The following is a 7,624-nucleotide window of genomic DNA, read 5'->3' as shown; positions in this document are numbered from 1 at the left end:
TAAATTAAAAGTAATAAAACATTTAAATGATAAATAAATTACATAAAATATATAAATGTTCACAAATAAGAAACTACATTGGTCTGCACTTTTCTCCACAGATTCAAGGAACTCATGAAAGTTGGAAGCTATAGAAACACATAATCTGATTGGTTTAAGGAAATAGATTCACCTAGTTTGAAGTTCAAGTTTTTATCAAAAGGTTAGAACTGGTTGACTATACTTTGTCTGTTCTGCAACAGGAAATTTAAACATTTATATCCAAAGTATTACACGATAGAAATCAATTCAAGACTAACCGTTATTGACCGCTAGATGGCGGAAGATACGAAGAAATAAATGAGTCCAGATCCTCCTGCCCGACTTTACGGTGAGACTCTGCTTTTACGTCATTAAAACGCTAAAGAAAAAAGGCCGCCATATTTGTAGTTCCACAACGTGAAAAGGCGTCATTTTGTATGCCAACGAATGAATAAACACCATGCCATGCCTTGAAGACGACGAAATTGCAATCTATTCAGCTAGCCATAAGAATAAGAATAGCTGTTTGATTTACATACTCACAAATATATTGCATGTACATACATCTACATTTCAGTCGATCAAAATGTTTCAGGTACTTAGAACCCCAACTTTATGTTACAGTGGTCATATCAGAGATATAATATAAAATATAAAACGCAATAGGTGTCGTGTTCTGTAATAGAACATTTTAACATTTATATCCATATTACACTGCAGAAATCAATTCAAGACTGTAGAGTCGTCGTACCAAATGACGTAAACTCAATATAAACCGCTGACTTAATTTAATGAACAGTATTAAGATAATGAGTGAGTACAGCGAGTCTCATCTTACTGATGCCTGTTCTAACTGAACATAGGCAGACTCCTGCATGCTGACTGGTCTAGTCACCAAACACCTGCAGCTATGGCAGCTCGTAGCAGGCAAACAGGACAGTCATTTATTCAAATGATTTACACTGACAACAGTTCTGGAATGTTACCCCTGCTGACATCAGAATTAATAAGATTCAAGTTCAGCAAATGTTAGCGCATTTGACAATGGGACAGAGACGGAGCAGGACGAAAATCCACCCTCTGCCGACTGAACAAGAGCAGCGGAGGATGAGCAATGACTGGCCCATTAGACCAATCTTGAAGCGTGTGGAATTCTGTATAGAAAGTGCGTTATAAGTATAAAGTGTTACAGTAAGTGTTTTGGCCCCTGACTGCCATTAGGACAAGCCAAGACAACCGCTCACTACGTTAGCTTATCTACTTGTTAAATCAGCCTGAAATTAAGATACAGATAAAAGTGTTGATTTTTATACTAACATTTTAACAGCTTGAGCCAAAGTATTCAGAATGTAAATGTTTGGTCTAGCAGGTATGGCCCACAACTGATGCAGAGAGTGCATGACATGGCAGAGGGGATTCATGTTGGCAAAATGCCCTCCTACGAATTAGTCTCAAATACTGAAGCAAAAAAGAGGCCGAATTCACCTGATGGAAGTAAGTCTAAAAGGGCTTCTTGATGATGTTACCCTGGTGACTTGCATACTTTCCAGATGCTCAACAACCATTAAAAGTAGTGCATTGCTAAAAACTACTACTTGTTGTGCTGGAGGTGTTGAAAATATGGTTTCCTTGTCATTGTCAGTTTGATTTTATAAGGTTCTACCTGGGTATCGATAGGAGCTGAAACTGTGCATTTGTTGCCCCTCTGAGGAGATGAGCCAATGAGGAAGATGCCCGTGTTCAAATTTGGCTCTAGACCATGCTTTGAGCCGGTGCACATTGTCAACGGTTGAAGTTGCAGCAGCATTGGCGGAGTGGGACGCAATGGTGAGAAGGAGAACGAGAAGGATCTCAGGAGTGAGAAGCTGAACAGCGGCAAGCAGCGAGAGGCTGGAGACAAAGCCTCTCCTCTCCCTTCTCTGACACAAACACAGTCACATGTTATATACTCACATAATCCAAAATCCAGCATCTTTTATTTGCTGTTAGCTGGCAAAGAGTAATCAGTATAGTCAGATTCCTTTAATGTAAACACTTGGGAAAATTCCTGCCATGAGATCACTTTGGACACAGGGAAGATCTGATATTAAATATTATGACAGGGTGAGGTCATGACTGCTTAAAAAAGTTTATAATGAAGGTCATGAAAGGTCAGTTTTGACTAATTACAAAAAACAGCATGTAAACATTAGAATGGGAAATTCAAGTGGTCTGAGCGAAGCGAACTGCGAACGAGGCATAGACCAGACTAGCCAGGACCAATATTTTGAAAGGGATCAGAGGAGGATGACATCAAGAATAATTCTGATGATCAAGTGGCGCACGGTCAAGCAAATTGCAGCCAGATACAATGCTGTTGCTCCAACTAACATGTCTGAATGCACAGGTCATCGTCCCTTAGCACATTTGGATGACCTGTTCAGATGACCTGTTCGAGTGTCATTGCTGTCTGAGGCAAACAGAACGGCAAGGCTCCAGTGGGCAGAAGAGCAGAAAACTAAACAGTGGAACATCATCTTGTCAGATGTATCCAAAATTCTGTTGCACTATGATGATGGGAGGGTAAGAATTTGGCATAAGCAGCATGAAATAACGAGTCCTTCCTGTCAGGTGTCAGCAGTTCAAGCTGGTAGAGGTGGCATAAAGGTGTGAGGAATGTTTTCTTGGCACACCATGGGTCCTCTGAAATCAGTAGACATTTGAACAGAAGGGCTTACCTATGTACTGCGACCGAGTGCATCCCTTCATGCAGCTGCTTAAACTATGGCAGAAGGACACTTTCAACAAGACAAGAAACCCTGCCGCAAGGGTTGTATAATCACGGATTTGTTCCAGTATCAAGACAGCAAATTTTCAATGTTTCCCTGACCTTCACAATCCCCAGATCTTAATCCTATAGAACATCCCTGGGTAAAGGTATAACAGGCAGTTTAGAACATGTCAGTCCCTCCATGTAATTTGAGAGAAAATATCCTATGAAGATTGGACCAATATTCCTGCAGGGTATTTTCAGTATATAGTGGAAACTATGCCAGAAAGAATTGCTGCAGTTCTGGAGGCCAAAGAAGGTCCAACATGCTATTAAATGGGTGTACTTAAGCCAGATACACTGTGTCCTATAATGGGATGTTGCTAGAATGTATGTGGATGTTGTTGGAATGGCCGCAGAGTTGCGGCAGCAGTACAGGTAGTCTGTGATCCTTTCCCCCATCCGAGTGAGTTTGCCCTATTACACGGGGTCGAGTTATGATGTGAATGTTTAATTACACAGGATGGATTGTGGGCGACGGAACCGAACAGCCTTCAGGATTCAAATAGAGAAAGGTGAAACTTCTCCAGCCTTTGAGTTAATCACAGGACTATTGCATAGCAATTAGGGATAACAGAACAGCTTTCGGGGGGTTTGGGTGGGGTGCCTTATCCGCCCCTTTAACAGAGTGGTCACAATTCAAATTTCCCTTCTTCCATTGTTTACAAGGCATTATACATGTGGTTTATTTATAGTGCACGGAGTAATATGCAGCGAGTCTGGTCTGTCTGCTTTGGAAGAGAAACATTTGGCCAAAAGAGCAAGACACAGCCAGGAGGATGATTGGTAAGAGCACATCATAATATGCACCTTAAAGCTGTGCTCTACAGCTAGGTCCTGTTCCATGACTGCATATATAAATTTACTACTGACATTGCCATTTATATCTGGCCATTTACAGTGCACTCTTGCTCAATGCAGCACTTGAAGCTGATTTTCCATTGTGTAGTTATTATGTTCAAGAGATGTTTGACCCGGTCAGGGTGACACACTTTAGTGAGGGCAGCAGTATCCTAGAGGACACTACAGACAGTGACGGAGACATCTCAGAGCGCGAGGTGAGAGGTTGAGTTTTTTGTTACTCTCTCTACGACATACTTTTCATGCCAGGTACTATTGTCCAGTTCAGCCCAATTTAATTTACTGCCTTGTATTATCATATATAAATTGCTGAACATCTTATCACTCAGTTTCAAACATCCCCTCAGCTGTTTTAAGCCATTTCGGTGATTCAGAAGTACTGCTAAATGGATGTGGTGGGAAAATGAGAGCACATCAAACACAGACAGCTTTATGCATTGAGTAGTAAAGAGTAAAATTTTATTGAGTTCTGTCCCCTGTATAACAGAGTAAAAGGACTGACGCGCAGTACGGTCCCCCTCCCCTTATACAGAGAACAGAAGAAAGAGAAAAAAAAGAAAAACGACTCCTACAGAGTATCGGCTAATTCATGTTTTGGTTAGCCTGAGCGCTGAAGGCTTCTTCTATCTCTATGGTTAGAACGGTATGTGAGCAGCTGGTGTACCTGACTCACATGCTTATCTGCAGACTGTTATGCTGTGACTATAGAAACATAAAGCAAAGTAAAATAAAGCAAAGTAAATTTCCACAAAATGAAGTAAGGTAAAGTAAGGTAAATTCCCACAACATTTCCCCCCTTTATTCTATATCACACATTATCACACATTTATTCAGCAAATAGCACTACGATGTCTTCATGTGGATCACCAGCACCGCCCATCTTGGGGAGCAGAATGTCTTCACTGAGCTGCGGTTGGTCATTGGCATGGCCGCTGAGTGCTGGCATGGTGAACACACTAGAAAGACGTCTGACACGCAATGACAAAAAAGGAGGTAAACACAGAAGAAGAAGAAAAAGAAGAAGAATGAGTAGCAGAATGGGCAACGCTACAGCCGCTACTGGAACTGTAGGCTGCGGAGTGAAGGCAGATCACATAAGATTCATATAATCAGTAATATTAGCGCTGAGATCTGGAATGTAAAAACAGCAGGAAGTGTTAATCATTTTGCACACTCCTCCTTCCTTCATGGTTAGGAGATCTAATACCATTCTATGTTGAAGCACTGCTGCCCTTATCACTTGTTGTTCTATCTTTAAGGCACCTATTGCTGCTAAGGTGTCATTAACTACTTGCAGTAACTGATTAGCTAAGCCAATGATCTTTTGCAGGGCTGCTACTGTGCCACCGCCCAGGAAAAGGGACCAACCAATGGTTTCACCCAGAGTGGTCCATGGGTCCCTCAGAATTCTACCACAATAGTCTGTGCTGGTTATGTCTCTCCTCACCCTGTGCTGTTTGGCATGGGGAAGTGTATACACCTGCGTCCTTGGGCGCACTACAGCTGGATAACAACAACCAGTCCAGTTCTGTGGCAATTCACCATAGGCCACCGAACCACCGACCCACATTACATTCCAATACCCCTGCAGGGTTGTCATGGAGCAATTCCACAGGGAACTGCTATTGGAGTCACTGCAAGTGCCATTGCTGTGTACCTGCACATAATCGATGCATCTGGACCAGACTTCCGGCACCTGCTGCTTCATCTGCTATACAAATATCTCACCCTTACTAGCTGCCACATGCAGCATCATTTTCGGTGGTGCGGGGTTAGTGGGACTGGGACAGTTTGAGGTCTGGTTAATAACCTGGCACATAGAGATTGTCATATTCACTTCTCCTTCGTCTGCGTTTTTCAGAGGGATTACAGTCCTTGGAACACTGGTGTGCTGGCACACCAGGTACTCTTGCTCGATATGTTGGGCATGCACAAGGGCTGACATACACGCTGTATTTTGTTGGCATTTAGCTGCTAATCATTCTGCTTCAGTGGCGTTGGGACCCTGAAATGGTAACAAGTCTTCTCATAAGTCATGGGATTCTTCATCCATATTAATATTCAGTCTATGTTCTGACTGTGTTAGCTGTGTCTGATTTTCTCTACCGTCTCTTGACGGTTCCGAGTGTCGAAAGGGTAGGCCTTGCCTTTAACACCCTACTCAACACAGTTCCGACCTAGTCTGTTGGGTGCTGCTGCTTGGAGTTGGGGCTGGTGTCGGAGCCTTCTTACAGTGTGTGTGATGTACCCAGGTTCCTCGTCCTTCTATTTTGACAGCAGTGTGGGTTGTTAACAGGAGGTTCTAGTTGTCTCCACCTGGTGCCTTCAGTGGCGGTAGCCCCTGACTGAATTTCCCGTAATGTGGCCTGCGGGGTAGCAGCGGTTTCCTGTATTGCTTGCACAGCGGTTTTAGTTGCAGCTGCCTTTGCTACTCTATCTGCAAAAGTATTCCCCTTGCTGATTTGGTCTTCTGTAGTCCTGTGAGCTGCACACTTAACAACTGCAATTGTCTTTGGCAGCGAAATGGCTTCTAGCAAGATGGTGATGTCTAATATATTTACCCGAGCTTGTCAGGAATTGCCTATGTTTCCATATGGCTCCAAAATCATTAACAGTTTTGTCTGCAGCTAGTTTGCATGCTTCCGTCAGTGCTACTAGTTCAGCAGCCTGTGCTGAATAGGAGGATGGTAATACTTCTGTTTTAAGTATTTCATGATCTGTTACTACCGCGTATGCTTCCCTATTGACCCCTGTGTCGTCCCTGCATGCTGACCCATCCACATAGAGGCATAGGTCTGGGTTACTTATGGCTTCTTCAAAGAGATCAACCCGCGGTATATATACTTCAGCTAAGACTGCTGTGCAGTCTTGTGGATCTCCATCCTCCTCCGTAGGAAGGAGTGTATCTGGGTTCAGTGTTATACACCTTTTGACAGTTATATTAGGCATATCTAAGAGGGTGGTGTGGTATCTCAGCTACCACTGGGCTGATAAGTGTGACACTCTTTGGTCCTGCAGTATTCGGTGTAATGCGTGTGGGACTAAAACAGTAAGAGGGGAGTATGCCACTATGGTTTAGGTAGCGAAATTATGGCTTGTGGTCGGTTTTGAGACAGCTTGTGTGTATTTCCCCCTTTAATGATATGCCGCAAGAACGTCACTTCCTCCTTACAATTCTGTAATTTTGCTCTACTAGGTCAGTTACATGTATGTTACATCTGAAATATTTCCATGAGCTTTTATGCAACATACTAAACAAAGGTTAGGAACAGGCTAAGCCAAATCAGGCTAACTCTCAGCAGGTCAAAAGTACTTCAGACTGCAAACTATGATCTAGTATTTTATCAAATTTTATCATAATTGTAACGCAGGGAGGTCTGGCAGGATACAAAAGAGGAGCAATGATGCATACAACGATGTTTATTTAGAGACATGGAAGACAACGTAGCACTAAGGCTATCGTGCGATCAAACACTGACAACGTTAACGTTTACACAAAGGACTTATATACGCAAACAATAACAACACAATGAAGGGCAGCCGTGAAACACAAGGGAGCATGGCCACACGGATGAACACACACACACACACACACAAGCAAACACACACGGGGAGACGTTTAGGGGGGGGCGTACCGTGACAAGAATATGTTCACACATGCTCGCTCGCTTGCTCTCTCTCTCTCTCTCTCCCCATCCTTTCAGCCTTTGGGTTTCAATAATACCCCCAGGGCAGACAGAGCCACTATTCAAGCAATGTAATATTCTGTAATATTCTACTCTGGCTCCTCCTACCTCTGCAATGACATCCTCAGCTTTTATTTCAGTGGGTGGCGTGTGATGTCATAATGCAGCCGCATCAATTAAGCGATTATGATGTAGTCAAAGAACAGATTTTTCAAATGAACAATTTCTGTGACCCATTTTTAGACTA

This window comes from Electrophorus electricus, unplaced genomic scaffold (assembly GCF_041902795.1).
Source record: "Electrophorus electricus isolate QZ-2024a unplaced genomic scaffold, ASM4190279v1 Scaffold44, whole genome shotgun sequence".
Classification (NCBI taxonomy): Eukaryota; Metazoa; Chordata; class Actinopteri; order Gymnotiformes; family Gymnotidae; genus Electrophorus; species Electrophorus electricus.
Note: the sequence above shows the minus strand (reverse complement) of the source record.